The sequence below is a fragment of the Artemia sp. Qi Xiang Cuo genome, chromosome 7, assembly GCF_049724085.1.
Source record: "Artemia sp. Qi Xiang Cuo chromosome 7, ASM4972408v1, whole genome shotgun sequence".
In the NCBI taxonomy this organism is placed as follows: domain Eukaryota; kingdom Metazoa; phylum Arthropoda; class Branchiopoda; order Anostraca; family Artemiidae; genus Artemia; species Artemia sp. Qi Xiang Cuo.
The window spans coordinates 77,292,929-77,310,481 of NC_142800.1; the positions used below are offsets into that span (position 1 = coordinate 77,292,929).

The 17,553-nt window shown below is 36.6% G+C and overlaps 1 non-coding gene across 1 annotated transcript; it reads right to left on the reverse strand.

The window, feature by feature from the left end:
* Nucleotides 1-12,371: 12,371 nt before the first annotated feature.
* On the reverse strand, nt 12,372-12,538 carry LOC148950710 (U1 spliceosomal RNA). The gene has a single exon (XR_016142037.1). It is a non-coding gene; the product is annotated as a U1 spliceosomal RNA (small nuclear RNA).
* Nucleotides 12,539-17,553: the final 5,015 nt, after the last annotated feature.

Here is a 17,553-nt window from a genome sequence, read left to right on the forward strand (position 1 = left end):
ATTTACAATTCTTCGAAAATGTATTAAAAGCCACTGAAAAAACTGCCCTCTCAATAATCAAAGGCAGCGCAATAGCGCTGCCTAAGTAAAGAACGATGTTGGGACAATGTATTATTTATTTTAATTTTTTTTTCTCCATACCCGGGCACTTCGTATTGAAGTAGTTGTCGTAAAAACTTCGAAAAGGGCTTATTCGGCTGGAAATTGGAGTGGCTAGTGCCCTTTTTAATAGTCGACAGTGATTGGAGGGCAACTACAACCCCCCCCCCCCCCCCACACGCTCATCATTCCCCCAACACATTCAATCAAAATTATGAGATAGTCATTTTTTTCAGCGTAGTTGATTTCCAGATAGAAAATATATTTTTGAGGAGGACACTCCCCCAAAACCCTCGGGACAAGAGTTTTAAGTTATGCCCTGGGGGCATATAAGGTTTTTATATAAGATGTTGTCGTAGAAACTTCAAAAAAGGCTCATTCGATTGGAAATCCAAAGGGCTAGTGTCCTTTTTAATAGTTGAAAGTGATTGGAGGGCAACTAGCCCCCCCCCCAACGCCCATCATTCCTCCAAACACATCCCCTCAAAATTTTGAGATAGCCATTTGTCCAGCGCAGTTGATTTTCTGATAGAAAATATGTTTTTGAGGAGGACATTCCCCCACAACCGTCGGGGCAAGGGTTTTAAGTTATGCCCTGATGGCATATAAGAACGATGTTGGCGCAATGTATTAATTTTTTTTCCTTTAGAGCAGGGCACTTCCTATCGAGGAAGTTGTCGTAGAAACTTCGAAAAGGGCTCATTCAATTGGAAATTGGAGTGGCTTGTGCCCTTTTTAATAGTCGAACATGATTTGAAGGCAACTAACACCCTTTCCACGCCTACCATTTCCCGAAACACATGCAATCAAAATTTGATATAGCCATTTTGGTCAGCGTAGTTGATTTCCAGAGAGAAATTATGTTTTTGAGGAGGACACTCCCCCACAGCCTTAGCCTTCAGGGAAAGGGCTGTAAGTTATGCCCTGGGGGCATATAAGGTTTTTATAGAAGGCATTGTCGTAGAAACTTCAAAAAAGGCTCATTTGATTGGAAATTGTAAGGGCTAGTGAGCTTTTTAATAGTCGAAAGTGATTGGAAGGCAACAAACCCCCTCTCACGCCCACCTTTTCCCAAAACACATCCAATCAAAATATTGATATAGCCATTTTATTCAACGCAGTTTTAATTTCTGTAAATTTGGTCTTTGAGGATGGCAAACCCCTCACAGCCCTCAGGGCAAGGTTTGTAAGTTATGCCTTGGTGGAATATAAGGTTTTTATAGAACGCGTTGTAGTAGAAACTTCAAAAAGGGCTCATTCGATTGGAAATTGAAATGGCTAGTGCCCTTTTTAATTGTCGAAAGTAATTGGAAGGCAACTAACACCCCTTCCACACCCACCATTTCCCGAAATACATCCAATCAAAATTTTGTGAAAGCCATTTTGTTCAGCGTAGTTGATGTTCAGATAGAAATTATTTTTTTGAGGAGGACACCCCCACAGCTTTCAGGGCAAGGGTTGTAAGTTATGCTCTGGGGGCGTATAAGGTTTTTACAGAAAGCGTTGTCGTAGAAACTTCAAAAAAGGCTCATTCGATTGGAAATTCAAAGGGCTAGTGCCCTTTTTAATAGTCAAAAGTGATGGGAGGGTAACTAGCCTACCTCTTACGCCCACCTATTCCCCAAACACATCCAATCAAAATTTTAAGATAACCATTTTGTTCAACGGAATAGAAAGTTCTGGAAATTAGGTTTTTGAGGATGACAACCCCCCACAGCCCTCAGGGCAAGGGTTGTAAGTTATGCCCTTGTGGCATATAAGGTTTTTATAAAACATTTTGTCGTAGAAGCTTCAAAAAGGGCTCAGTCGATTGGAAATTGAAATGGCTAGTACCCTTTTTAATAGTCGAAAGTGATTGGAAGGCAACTAACACCCCTTCTTTGCCCACCATTTCCCCAAACTCATTCAATCAAAATTTTGAGACAGCCTTTTTGTTCCACGCAGTTTAAAGTTCAGGAAAGTATACCTTTGAGCAGGGCACTTCCCACACAGTCTTCAGGCCAAGGGTTATAAGTTAGTCCCTGGGGGAATACAAATTTTTATTGAAATCTTTGTAGTAGAAACTTGAAAAAGAGCTCATTCGATTGGAAATTCAAAGGTCTAGTGCCCTTTTTAATAGTCGGAAGTGATTTGAGGGCAACTAACCCCCCTTTCCCGCCCAACTTTTCCTCAAACACATCCAATCAAAATTTTTAGATAGCAATTTTGTTCAGCGTAATGAATTTCCAGGAATTATGTTTTTGAGGAGGACACTCCCCCACAGCTCTCAGGGCAGGGTTTGTAAGTTATGCCCTGGGGGCATATAAGGTTTTTTAGAAAGTGTTGTTGTAGAAACTTCAAAAAAGGCTCATTCGATTGGAAATTGAAAGGGCTAGTGCCCTTTTTAATAGTCGAAAGTGATTGGAGGGCAACTAACCCCCTCTCACGCCCCCCTTTTCCCTTAACAAATTAAATCAAAATTTTAAGATAGCCATTTTTTTCTGGAAAATTAGGTCTTTGAGGATGACAACCCCCTCACAGCACTCAGGGCAAGGGTTGTAAGTTATGCCCTTGGGGCATACAAGGTTTTTTTTTAGAACGCATTGTCGTAGAAACTTCAAAAATGGTTCATTCGATTGGAAATTGAAATGGCTAGTGCCCTTTTTAATAGTCGAAAGTGATTGAAAGGCAACTAACACCCCTGCCACACCCACCATTTCCCCAAAAACATCGAATCAAAATTTTGAGATAGCCACTTTGTTCCACGTAGTTTAAAATTTAGGAAATTTGACCTTTGATTAGAATACTCCCCCCCCACACTCTTCAGGGCAAGGATTACAAGTTATTCCCTGGGGGTATATAAGGTTTTACTGAAATCATTGTCGTAAAAACTCGAAAAAGGGCTCATTCGATTGGAAATTCAAAGGGCTAGTGCCCTTTTTAATAGTCTCGAAAGTGATTTGAGGGCAACTAACTCCCCTCTCACGCCATCTTTTTCCCATAAAAAACATCCAATCAAAAAGTTTAGATAGCCATTTTATTCAACGTAGTTGAGTTTTTTTTAAATTAGGTCTTTAAAGACCACCCATCCACCTCCACAGCCCTCAAGGCCAAGGTCGTAAGTTATGTCCTAGGGGCGTATAAGGTTTTTATAGAACGCAATGTTGTAGAAACTTCAAAAAAGGCTCATTCAATTGAAAATTGAAAGGACTAGTGCCCTTTTAATAGTCAAAAGTGATTGAAGGGCAACTAACCCCCCTCTCACACCCTCCATTTCCCCAAAAACATCCAATCAAAATTTTGAGATATCCATTTTTTTCAACGTAATCGAAAGTTCAGGAAATTAGGTCTTTTAGGATGATAACCCCATCAGAGCCCTCAGTGCAAGGGTTGTAAGTATGCCCTGGGGGCATATTAAGTTTATATAGAAAGTTGTTGTAGAAATTTCAAAAGGGGCTCATTTGATTGGAAATTGAAATTGCCCCTTTTAATAGTCGAAAGTGATTGAAGAGTAATTAACCCCCCTCTAACGCCCACCATTTCCCTACACACGTTCAATCACAGTTTAGATACAGCCATTTTGTTCAACGGAGTGGAAAGTTCTGGAAAGCATGGAGTCGAGGATGACAAAGCCCCCAGAGCCCCCAGGGCAAAGGTTGTAAATTATGCCCTGGGGGCATATAGTTTTTTATAGATAGAGTTGTCATAAAAACTTCAAAAGGGACTCATTCAATTGGAAATTGAGAGGGCTAGTACCCTTTTTAATAATTTAAATTGATTGGAGGGTAACTAACACCCCTCTCACGCCCACCATTCCCCCAAACACATCCAATCAAAATTTTAAGACAGCCATTTTGTTCAACGTTGCAAAAAGTTCTGGAGATTAGGTCTTTGAGGATGACAACCCCCCTCAAAGTCCTTAGGGTAAGGGTTTTAATTTATGCCCTGGGGGCATATAAGGTGTTTATGGAAAGTGTTGTCTTACAAAACTCAAAAAGGGTTCTTTCGATTGGAAATTGAAAGGCCTAGTGCCCTTTTTATTAGTCAAAATTGATTGGAAGGCTTGACATTTTATAGTAAATCGGTTTGGGTATAATGTATAATTTTGTTGTTGTTGTTGTTTAGACCTGGGCACTTTGTATTGAAGCAGTTGTCGTAGGAACTTCGATTAGGGCTCATTCGATTGAAAATAGAAAGGTTTGATGTCCTTTTTAATAGTTGAAAGTAATTTGACGGCAACTAATCCCCCTCCCACGCCCACCCTCCCATTTGCCTTTATGTTTAAAAACTAAATGTTGCCATAAAATTAAATCGAATTGCACTGTGTTAATGCTAATTCCCAATAAGACATCTCAGCAGTATCCCAAGAACGACTGAGGGTATTATGTTCAAACTTTTGGGACTACTTCTGCTCTTAAAATTTAACCAAATCAAAATAGCGTAAGTGTATCCAAGCTATCAAAGAAAATAAACAGATTTTTTTGCGAATGGTATCAAATTTTCCATTTCAGATCAACTAGAGGAGGTATAAAACTAAATTCAACACTACTATTTGTGTCCAGATTTTTAAAAGGGTGTATATTGTTAAAAATTGCTGAAAACTTTTCTCCAGCATACTAATAGCAGGCCAAACCAAAAATTCTTAAAAAAAACAGAAAGATTCAAAGTATTATTTTCTTTTTCCCTGAAAAGACTATGTCAATATAAAACGAACAGATATTAATAAAAAAAAAACATTTTCCGCAAAATAAGTTTTTCAAAGGAAAGTAAAGAACTCCATTAAACAATAAATGAGCAAAAATATAATCAAATAATCTACCAAGCGTGAAACTACCACAAATCAGCATCAATAAATAAATAAAGCCCAAAACGAAAAGAAATTATAATTCTTCCCCCTGAAGAGTTGAAAGAAGTTAAAACTTCTCTGCATATTTATAGGAAGAGCTGCTTAAGAGAAAAAAAACTACACTTTTGAGAGTTTCCGGAACCCCTTCGCCAAAGAAAGTAGGTCCACTGACTTTCCGAACTTTTTTAATACTCTAATACTTTTCTAAAACTTGTCTTGTAATGGTGCAATACTGGATAAGCGTCCATCCGTTTTGCGCGGACTGTGTAACTTAATGTTTAGAGGAGAATGTGGCACCATGTGGAATGTGACCTCTAAAAATAGTACGGTATCCATATAGTTTTCAAAAGTTCCAAACCAATTAGCCATCTCGTAAATTTCCGGCAAAGTCGGGTTGAAGCTAACGTTTATCTATTTTAAATCACCGTAGCTAGGGCATTCTTTGATATGACTATTGTTGTTGCAATTTCATTTATTAGAGTTCAATTACTATTGGAGCAAGTTTTGTGTAAGAAGTTTTCTCTTTGTTGTCAGAATTTATAAAACATGGAATATTTTCAATTCAAGTGAATTTTTGAAAACAAAACATCTGTTTTGGGATAAGCAAATTGAAACCCAATGCTAGCGTGCTGAGAAACAATTAACTATCCTACGCTCTGGTTACTTGAGGCTTGTCTTGGTGCTTATCGTTTTGTTTGTCGGACTAGTAATGATAGTGAAAACAAATTTGTGGTATTGTAATCACAGTATTGTAGTTAGTCCCCAATGCCGTGCCGGCGCATAAATCGGAAGCTGTCGACGTCGACCGCCACTGAAGTGCCGTAACGCCGCTGCCGGACGAGGCAGCTGTGTTCCACCTACTTTGAATTAATTTGCACCAATATTTTATTGCGTTAACCGTAATGTTGGAGCTTTTCATTTCTCGTGTGGTTAAGGATTTCGATTTTTTCTGCTTAGAAATCATGTGAAGTTTTCAAAATTTAACAAACAAATGGGCACACAAATAATCTGCAAGAATTTCCTCGTGCTTCCAGGGTGAGTTTTTATTCAGCATCAGCTTTTTTAGCGCATCCTTTGAACAGACAATTGTCTTTCAAACAGACGACAGATCAAATTACAGGTAGAAACTTGAGATTTAAGGACCTCTCTATTTCAAGACACCTTGCTATAGCAAAGAAAAAATGTGCACGGAAAGGAAAAATTCAGTAACATTTTCTAGGCTTAAGTAGAGTTCAGCCTCCCCCCTGATAATGAACATTCTGTAGCTTAGCTAACAAATGAGAGGAGTTCAAGGGTATTTTTTTCAAATTCAGGTAAAGATATTACGATGATAAAGATCCATCTAATACAAAAATAGCAAACAAATGGAAAATAAAGCATTTAATCTCGAGATCAATTAATATTTCAAAGAAAATTTTACAAACTTTAACTACATTGTATCTCTCTCTCTCTCTCTCTCTCTCTCTCTCTCTCTCTCTCTCTCTCTCTCTCTCTCTCTCTCTGTGCCTGTGTGTTTGAACGGATGTTTACTTTTCTCTGTGTCTGTTTTTGTGTGTTTGTATGTGTTTATGTCTCTCTCTCTCTGTGCCTGTGTGTCTGAGCGGGTTTTCGCTTGTCTCTGTGTCTGTCTTTGTTTGTATGTGTTTTTTTCTCTCTCTCTGCCGGACGAGGCGGCTGTGTTCCACCTACTTTGAATTAAATTGCACCAATATTTTATTGCTGTATATCTATATCTGTATATATATATATATATATATATATATATATATATATATATATATATATATATATATATATATATATATATATATATATATATATATATATATATATATATATATATATATATATATATATATATATATATATATATATATATATATATATATATATATATATATATATATATATATATATATATATATATATATATATATATATATATATATATATATATATATATATATATATATATATATATATATATATATATATATATATATATATATATATATATATATATATATATATATATATATATATATATATATTATAGATTGCGTGTCCGAGTGGTTGTTTGCTTGTCTCTCTTTCTGTGCATGTGTGTCTGAGTGGGATGTTTGCATGGCTCTGTGTCTGACTTTAAATGTTTGTGTGTCTGACTCTTTTGTTTGTACGTGTTTTTGTCTCTCTCTCTGTGCCTGTGTGTCTGAGCAGGTATTTCCTTGTCTCTGTGTCTGTCTATGTCTATTTTGTGTCTGACTCTGTGTGTTTATATGTTTTTTTCTCTTTCTCTCTGTGCCTATGTGTCTGAGCGGCTGTTTGATTGTCTCTCTCTCTCTCCCTAGGCCTGTGTGTCTGAGCGGGTGATTACTTGTCTCTTTGTCTGTCTTTGTGTGTTTGCCTATCTGACTCTGTGTGTTTGCATGTGTTTTTGTCTCTCTTCCTCTCTCTCTGTACCTGTGTGTTCGAGTGGGTGTTTTCTTGTCGATGTGTCTGTTTTTGTCTGTTTGTGCATCTGATGGTGAGTATTTGTATGTGTTTTTATCTCTCTATCTCTCTTTGCCTGTGTGTTTCAGTGGCTGTTTGCCTCTCTCTCTCTCCCTTTGTACCTTTGTGTCCGACCGGGTGTTTGCTTGTCTTCATGTCTGGCTTTGTGTGTCTGGCTCTGTGTGTTTGTATTTGTTTTTCTCTCTCTCAATGTGCCTGTGTGTCTGAGCGGCTGTTTGCTTGTCTCTCTCTCTCTCTGTGCCTGTGTCTCTGGGCGGGTGTTTGCTTCTCTCTGTGTCCGTCTGTGTGTGTCTGACTCTGTATGTTTGTATGGGTTTCCCTCTCTCTCTCTCTGTGCCTGGGTGTCTGAGTTGTTGTGTGCCTCTCTCTCTCTCTCTGCCTGTGTTTCTGAGTGGGTATTTGCTAGTCTTAGTGTCTATCTATGCGTGTTTTTGTGTCTGACTCTGTGTTTTTGTGTGCGCTTTTTTTTATATCTCTCTCTATTTCTTTCTCTCTGTACCTGTGTGTCTGAGCGGGTGTTTGCTTGTCTCTCTCTATCTTTATGCCTGTGTGTCTGAACGGGTGTTTGCTTTTCTCTGTGTGTTTGTATGTGCTTTTGTCTCTATCTCTCTCTCTCTCTCGCTCTCCTTCTCTTTCTCTCTCTTTACCTGTGTGTCTGAGTGGGTGTTTGCTTGTCTCTGTGTCTGTCTTTGTGCGCTTCTGTGTTTTACTCTGTGTGTTCGTAGGTGTTTTCGTCTCTCTCTCATTTGTAAAATGTATAATTCTAAGAATTTCGGCCTCGAAAAATGCAGTGCTCTTAAACGACAGGGTGTTAGACTAAGAATATTTAATGGAAAGAGGTCAAAGAATTTCATCGATACCAAAGAACTCGCAATAGCTGGATTCTTTTTTGTTTGTCCCTGTGACCAGGTCCAGTGTCCTTTTTGCAGGTGTGGTTGAAAACTGGGAAGAGGGCGAAGTGCTTATAGATGAACATATGAAGCACTTTGAAACATGTCTTTTTGTTCAAGGATTTGATGTGGGAAACATTCCAGTGAAACCTTCTGCTTTAACTGGAGGTTGACATTTGTGGGTGACACGCGTGACTGTGTTCCTCTGTAAAAAAAAATCTAAGTCTCCTAAAATAAATCTAAGTCTCCCCCCAAAAAATAATAAATTCTGTCCAATAAAATTCTAAGCCCAAAAAATAATTTCAAGTCCCAAAATAATTATAAGTAAAAAAAGTCTAAGTCCTCCCAAAAAAAGTCAAAGTTCAAAAAATTGGGGGGGGGGGGGCATTGGGGTCCTGGAGGGAAAAATGGGGCTCTGGAGGGGAAACTGGGGACCCAAACTCATGCGCAAGCCCGGTAATGGAAAACCAGTGTGCTGAGGACCATCACATTACAAAAAGGAAACCTTGTCGGTTATGGTCTTTACAATTTTTGGAGATCAAAGCAAGTTTCATTGACGATCAAAAGAACATATCTGTCCAGCAGGCATCTCACATCACTGTGGTATGCATATTCTCTGAATGATGCCAAAAAAGACACCCGCAAATGAATCACTGATAGCTTTTACCATATATCTAAATCCAATTGAGAAATCGATTGTGTAATTAACTTGTTACGATATAGTGATGCTTAACATCAGTTGGCTAGGGCCCAGAAACAATACATTGATTGCCTAGAATGTATTTATAAGAACATAATATCATCAATGACGTGTAGGCTCAGTCAAGTAACGTGTTGTTCTCTTTCCATGGAAAATCATCTCACGTTCGATTCATAAATTAGACATAAATTCCATAAAATCAATGCAAAAAAACTGCTTAGAAGCTACAAAAATGTATCGTTGGAAATGAAAACATTTCGTCATCTATACCTGTAGTTACCAATAATACCATCTATGACTTTGGTTAAACATTTGGCATTCAAATGTATCTATCATAGGTGGCCTTACGCAAGATACCGAGTGCATGGCGCTTGTATTCGTTGCTCTGTTTCAGCGAGAAATAACAGCTGGCAAACGTTTCCTGGAAATAACCTTATCACCGGAAGCTGGGAGAACGGTATGTGTCTCGTAGGAATGGTGGGAGTACATGGTGTTTAAAGTGCATAAGGGACCCCGGGGGTACATGGCGTTTAAAGTGCGTGACCCCATACTAATGCTGTTCAAAACAGAAATTTATTCGTTTATGATGCTTTTCTTTGCTGAGAACTCAACCACCCATTTGCAGGCATTGGCAGGTGCCTGTTATTTCAGATAGAATTGATATGCTAGTATCTCATCACCAAAACCGTACCTTTAATTCAAAAGTTTGAAGATTTTTTCAAAATCAATTATAATTGGTTTAAATAGTTTAACGATGTTAAGATTTCTCTGCTAAGGTGTTTAAAAAGGTATTTTTCCCGCATTTTTTAAAACACCTCCCCTTTACCCCAAAGATTAAGAAAAAATCTTATCGTCGTATTGTTATTAAAATAAGGAGTTGTTTTCCCATGGCATTTTCGTTAAACAAATTGAAATTACAGCAAAATTTCCCTCTTTGTATTCTGAAGCATAATTTCCCTCTCAGGACCGTGTCTAGAATCTTTTTCAGAGGATGGGGGGGGGTCACAAAAACTTTAAAAATGCATCACAAACTTGTTTATATGAGTTTTTGTTACGTTTTTACGAGTTGGAAAAACTTCTAGGAGGGGGAGGGGATTGGCCGTCACCCAAAAACGGTAAGAATAGTCGTTTTCCTTTTCTCAAAAAAGGAAAACGTGCATTCAAACCATTAGAACGCTTGCATCGGAAAATGATACGTGACATTGCTTTTTATCAAAAATAATTTAGAGACTATGGTTATAAATGTGAAAAAGTTGCGCATACCTGTATCTCTTTCACCAATTTAAGCTCCTGATTCGCAATGAAGACAATCCGATTTATGCCAAAAGATATTAGTAAAAGGTTTTGTATAAAAAAGATTTGTATAAATAATATTTAGTTAACTGGGTAGCCGCTTATTATGTAGGAGGTTATCGCCTTAGATAAGCTATTCCATTGCACTTAGGATGGACTAACCCTTATGACTGCCCCAAATGGAGGAAACTCAACAGTTGTTTCAGTAGTGAGTTATTGCGCTTACCCTGCCCACACATTGGACAGTATCTTCTTTCGGGCCCTTTCACATGTCATACATTATGCAGTTTGAAGGAAAAACTACACAATTTATTGTTGTTAAGACAAAAATGCAACAAGTAAAATTGATCATTGTACAATAAGTAAAATAAAATAAGTACTATTGAAAAGGTTAATTTCTTGATAAACTTAAATGTTTGAAATTTTATGGAAGAACTGTGCTAAAAATCCCAAGCAAATGAGAGTGTTGAGTGTATACTCTATAGAAAATGGCTCTCAAATAAAAAAAAACTCAAATAATTTTTTTGTTCTTAGTCTTGTGTTAAAGCAAATGATGGTTTCAATGATCAATCGCTATAAATACAATAAATTTCCTTGACTGATTGAATTGCTGATGCATTTTGTTTGTAAAAATAGTCTGTAATTATTAAATATTCAGTTTTGTGTCTAAATTGGGAGCACATTTTAATGATGTCACACTATAACTTGCATTATTACTAATCCTGGTCAAAAATTCTTTTTCGCTAAATAAAAATTATTATTTGTATACACATTATCATTTATGAAAACGGATGCCACATAAAAGGTATTATTTATATATTATTATTATTATTGAGAGCAACTCAATCACCAGTGCAGAATAGCACAGTGGTGTAAACGTGCAGGTGCGCTCTACAAAGACTACTAAGAATAGAAAAGTCCCTATCGACCTCCAAATTTTTCTTTTTTTTTAGACAAACAGTTTCCCTGAAAACATAGTTTACGATTACAAAGTGCGTAATTTTTTTTACTACAAAAAGAACGGAAAGATTATAATAAAAGCTTATAAAGAGTAGAAAACAAGTAAGTAAAAAAGCATTATAATTACAGTTTATAAGAAAAAATAAAGTGATGTAAATTCTTCTAGCAAAACTAATTAGATAAATAAGTAAGCTAATATTGATACCCCCTCACCTCCTTCCGAAGATTCTTGAAAATTTCTAGAGTTGACTTGAGTATCTAAAAATAAATCCTTATCGGTTTTTTGACAACGTTTGAAAGCAATATGGAATTCAATGTTCATTCAAGTAAATCCGGGCAAAAAAAAAATTATATGATGAGATAACATATTCAAAGAGCAGCAATTCATGGCCAACTTTAATAACATGGAAATAAAACTAAATCCGCAGAAAAAACATAAATATTTAGTAATCAGGCTCAAAAATAATTATAATGTATCGCAGGGGTCGATCAATTACTGTAGCAAAAGGCCCCCCCCCATTTAAATATTCCATGAAGCTTAACGGTAGTGAAGAAATTTTTACTTTGACATGTTGCCGACGTAAGTTGATGAAACCTGTGGTGACCAAGAGCATAGCCTCTGTGACTTAAACTAAATTTCAGCAATTTGATCCGAATCCTAGTTCAATTTAAAAATCATTATCTAATAATTACAGAGTATTTTCAAAAACAAAGTGCACGAGGAATTCAATCAGTTAAGGCAGTTTAATTATGGCGACTGGTCATTAATACCATCATTTGATTTAACACAAGACTAAGAAAAACAAAATATGTTTATTTGTTATTTGTTTGATGTTTGAGAAAATTCCAAAACCATTTTCTATAGATTATACGCTCAACTCTCTCATATACTTGGGATTTTAGGCACAATTCTTCCAGAATATTTCAAACATGCAAGTTTATCAAAAAAATAATCTTTACAAAAGGGCCCAATGATCAATTTTACATGTCCCATTAACGTCTTATCAACATCAAGTTGGATACTTTTTCCTTCCAACAGCGAAATGTGTGACATATAAGAGGGGCCCAGAGGAAAGTACTTTTCAATATTTGGATAGAGCTCTCTTCACGAACGCAGTCCCCCACTACCGAAAATTACGCTGTTGAGTTACCCCCATTTGGGTAAATCACAGGGGTCATCCAATCAGAAGTGCAATAGAAAGACCTCGACCCGGGAGCGCCTCCTTCATGATAAAGACAGCTCCTCAGCCAGGTAAATATGATTAGTTAAGATCTAAAATTTTACTAATATCTTTATATTTCTCTTTTGGTTTCTAATTATCGGCATCTCATCTTTGATACATTTTACGAATCTCATTTTCTATACAAGTTGGTCAGTCCAATTCCGTAAATTCTTCAATTATTCTGTTATTATTGGCCATTGCCTAAGTTGTTTATTTTATGGGTTATTTTATCATCTCCATTGAGGCGATTACTAGTAAGATTCTCTAGATTACTAGCATTCCGAACTGGAATTTCACGCATTTCGTTTTTTAGACAGGGTGGCTTCACCTCCCCATTTCGCCTATCGGTTTCTCTGTCTACTCTCCTTGTCAACTATGTCACATATTTTTCAGTCTTTGAATTTAAGGTTTGATGCGTCTCATTCTCTGACAACCGACCCCTAGAAAACATATCCTGACCAACCGACGGCTTTTAAGTTGTGCGTGATGAAATGCCACTCGCCAAGATTCTTCAGCGAACTCTTATTAGATTTTTCATGGTTTTTATGAATTTCTGGTGATTTCTCTTAAAAGCCTCCATTCTTTTTCTATTTAATCTATTTCGGCTTGTATTTTTTTTCTCTATATGATCGGTATTTTCTCTCGTCTTCCCCCTACGGGCCTCGCTAGTTCATTATTCAGACTCTCTTATCCTTCTGTCTGCCTCTCTACGGAGGGCATCGTTTTTATTTTAGTTCCAGTTTAAACTTTTCGAAGCTAGATTTTCAATTACTATGGCCTGTGTGTAAGGTGTAAGACCTGTGTGTAGAACCCTGGAGCTAGTTAGCCTCTTGTCAGTCCGCAAGTTGTATATTTTCATGATCAAATGGTATTATCTCCATTGGAAAATATAATCACAATCTCCACTGAATTCAAAAATAAGCACGATATTTGTCGGTAATATCACTTAATTACTTTATCGATCACCTAATTAGCGAGTATCAATTTAACTCGATTCAAACAAATCTCTGAAACGTAAATTAAATCACCGAAATGTAAAATTACATGGGTTGTGAAAAAAAAAATGAGAAAAAAAAACTGTCAAAACACTAAAGTATTACACAGTTGTATTAGCTAAAATAAAAATTGAACCGAGAAACCACCCTGAAACACGAACCAAACAACACAACAAGATTCTGGTTGCTCCAAATGCAAATTATACTTATTCGCTAAAATACAATCTCCGAACGGCAGATTACGCGAAAAGGACAGGCTTATTGTTGGGATCCGAGTAGTAACCTATCTAGTACTTTGAATTGCACAAGGAATTGCACAAGAATATGCAGTGCCGTTTGACGTATACTTTGTAAAAAGCGACCAATCCTTTACCTATAAAGTGGCCAAACACGTTTTGAAACTATAGTCAAGGCTGTATAAGATAATCAGACTGGCTTTTTGTTATTGATATGAATTGCACAAGAATGTGCAGCGTAGCTTCACGTGGACATTGTAAAAAAAAAGCTGGCAATCAAGAAAGTGCTCAAACACGTTTTGAAACTATAGTCAAGGTTATATAAGACAACCAGACTGGGTTTTTGTTTTTGATATCAACTGTACAAGAATGTGCAGCGTAGCTTCACGTGCATATTTAAAAAAAAAAAGCTGGCAACCTATAAAATGGTCTAACATGTTTTGAGAGTATAGTCGAGAATATATAACACAACCAGAGTGTTTTTTTTAGGCAACTTCCGTTTTTTAGGGGCCAATCAGAGACACCGGAGGTTTCTCAATATACGATAACTTGATTGGTGATTGGTTACAAATAAAAGGAGTGATTTTTTATTCGTCCTTGAGATTTTGTATAAAATGCTCATACCTTACGGTTAAATTTTCATAATGATTTAACATATCAAGGATAATACATTAAATATTATTAACTTTGAAGCTATGGATACATCAATTTGCAATGTGAGTAAAGTTTACTAAATTTGTTAATTTATTTCCAAATAAAATAATTTTACCATCTCTCCAGTAAATTCAAATTTCAGGAGGCATAGCCCTCCCCCCCCCCAAAAATACAAACCCTACAATATGATGATTATAGTCGCTAGAAAACGTAAAATGCGCGCTTTTTTCTATTATATAAGCATAGTCCCTCCCTCCCCCCTTCTGTTCACAACTTTAATTAATTGGATTTCGTTCTTTTCGTTCAAAAATGTCAGTTTTCTCAGTCATTCTATTAAAATGCGTTTTCTTTATATGCTTAAATAGAACCATCTGTGTTTCAAAAAGGGTCATTTTTGGAACCAGACTTCAAGCACGTCTTATCTGGATTAAGAAAACAAATGATGGAAATGTGTAATTCTAAACGCTTTGAAGAGAGAGAGAGATTGTATTCTAGTCTAATTAGAGTCTAATTATATTATGGGATGATGTTTTTGAAATCCCCCTTTTCCCCAAACTCAAAATTTTCCAAAATTCTACATTAGAAGCTTTTTCAATATTTCTAAAGTGCTAATAGATATAGCGTTACAAATATCAGAATCAACTTTAGGGGGTAATTTATATTATGGGAAGATGTTTTTGAAATCCCCCTTTGCCCCAAACTCAAAATTTTCCAAAATTCTACATTAGAAGCTTTTTAAATATTTCTAAAGCGCTAATAGATATAGCGTTACAAATATCAGAATCGACTTTAGGGTGGGGGGTAATTTATATTATGGGAAGATGTTTTTGAAATCCCCCTTTGCTCCAAACTCAAAATTTTCCAAAATTTTACTTTAGAAGCTTTTTTAAATATTTCTAAAGCGCTATTAGATATAGCGTTACAAATATCAGAATCGACTTTAGGGGGTAATTTATATTATGGGAAAATGTTTTTGAAATCCCCCTTTGCCCCAAACTCAAATTTTCCAAAATATTACTGTAGAACCTTTTTTAAATATTTCTAAAGTGCTAATAAATAGAGCGCTACAAACATCAGAATCAACTTTAGAGGGCAATTTATCTGTAAAAGAGGGGTTATTATTTTCTTACTAAATTTTTCTTCTTTTTTAAGGATGAGGATTCCTGCAATTACTCTCCCCCTGAAAAGAGAGCAAGATGGAACGATACCACATCGATGCAAGCTGCAAGGCCTTTCATCATCAGATAATCTAGTTCCATTATAAGTGCTCTAGACCAGCCAATGACCACACAACTTTTAATCCCAGGACCTTCTCATGCCAGTGTCAGCTCTGCCCAAACCTCTGTGCAACCTGGTAGAAAATTAAAGAGGGAATGGATGGCTTCTCCTAATGCATCAGCCTTGTCTACTCTAGATCGTGAGGCCACCCCTCTTCCGGTTATGCCAGGGACTTCAGGCATACAAGTGCAATCTGAATTTGGAAATGTAGGTATTTTACCTCTACCTTCTACCTGATTATAGAAATATCTACCTATTTCTTTCCATCATTTTTTACTCTTTTCTTTTCACCATTTTTTTCAATACTCTAAGAGTGTATGTCAGAGATATTAAAATATTAATCCCTCGCCCCCAACCATTGTTTTAAATTTCTCTGCCCCCCTCAGAAATAGCTGAAGATAATGCATTTTTTTTATTGTCAAAGAAAGCACTCTTTTGCTTCTTTCTGAACTTTCTGGGGAGGGGGGGGGGTGGGGTGGAGGCAAGTATTTACTAAAATAATTCTTGGAGGGGGAAATTGAGTTTTGTGGGTGGTGTGAAAAATGGTAGTTATTCAATATCCTGGTAAACATAGGACTAGAAATGCTTCAGCATAAATATGGTATTGCATCTTTCTGAACTTTCTGGTGAGGGGGATGGAGCCAAGTATTTACTTAAATAATGCTAGGAGGTGGAAATTGAGTTTTGAGGATGGGGTGAAAAATAGTACTTATAAAATGTCCTGGTAAACATACGACTAGAAATGCTTCAACATAACTAAGGGTATTGCGTCTTTCTGAACTTTCTGGAGGGGGGGGGGGAGGCAAGTCTTTACTTAAATAATGCTAGGAGGGGGAAATTGAGTTTTGAGGATGGGGTGAAAAATGGTACTTATTCTTTCCATAATTTTTTACTTTTTTCTTTTCACCATTTTTTTTTTCAATACTCTAAGAGTGTATGTCAGAGATATTAAAATATTAATCCCTCGCCCCCAACCATTGTTTTAAATTTCTCTGCTCCCCTCAGAAATAACTGAATATAATGTATTTTTTTTTATTGTTAAAGAAAGCACTCTTTTGCTTCTTTTTGAACTTTCTGGGGAGTGGGGGGGGGGGGGGGGAGGCAAGTATTTACTTAAATAATTCTAGGAGGGGGAAATTGAGTTTTGTGGGTGGTGTGAAAAATGGTACTTATTCAATATCCTGGTAAACATACGACTAGAAATGCTTCAGCATAAATATGGTATTGCGTCTTTCTGAACTTTCTGGGGGGATGGAGCCAAGTATTTACTTAAATAATTCTAGGAGGGGTAAATTGAGTTTTGAGGATGGGGTGAAAAATGGTACTTATTCAATATCCTGGTAAACATAAGACCAGAAATGCTTCAGCATAAATAAGGGTATTGCGTCTTTCTGAACTTTCGTGAGGGAGGGGTTGGAGGCAAGTATTTACTTAAATAAAGCTAGGAGGGGGAAATTGAGTTTTGAGGATGGGGTGAAAAATGGTACTCATTAAATGTCCTGGTAAACATACGAATAGAAATGCTTCAGCATAAATAGGGTATTGAGGTTTTCTGAACTTTCTGGGGAGGGGGATGGGGCCAAGTATTTACTTAAATAATACTAGGAGGGGGAAATTGAATTTTGAGGATGGGGTGAAAAATGGTACTTATTCAATATCCTGGTAAACATACGACTAAACATGCTTCAGCATAAATAGGCCATTGCGGCTTTCTGAACTTTCTGGGGTGGGGATGGTTTCTGGGGGTGGGGACGGGGGCAAGTATTTAGTTTAAATAATGCTAGGAGGAATTGAGTTTTGTGGGTGGGGTAAAAAATAAACATGGTTTTTCAACTTTATAAAATAATGGTTATTTCACATAGAAAATAAACCTTTTTTCTATAGATTAA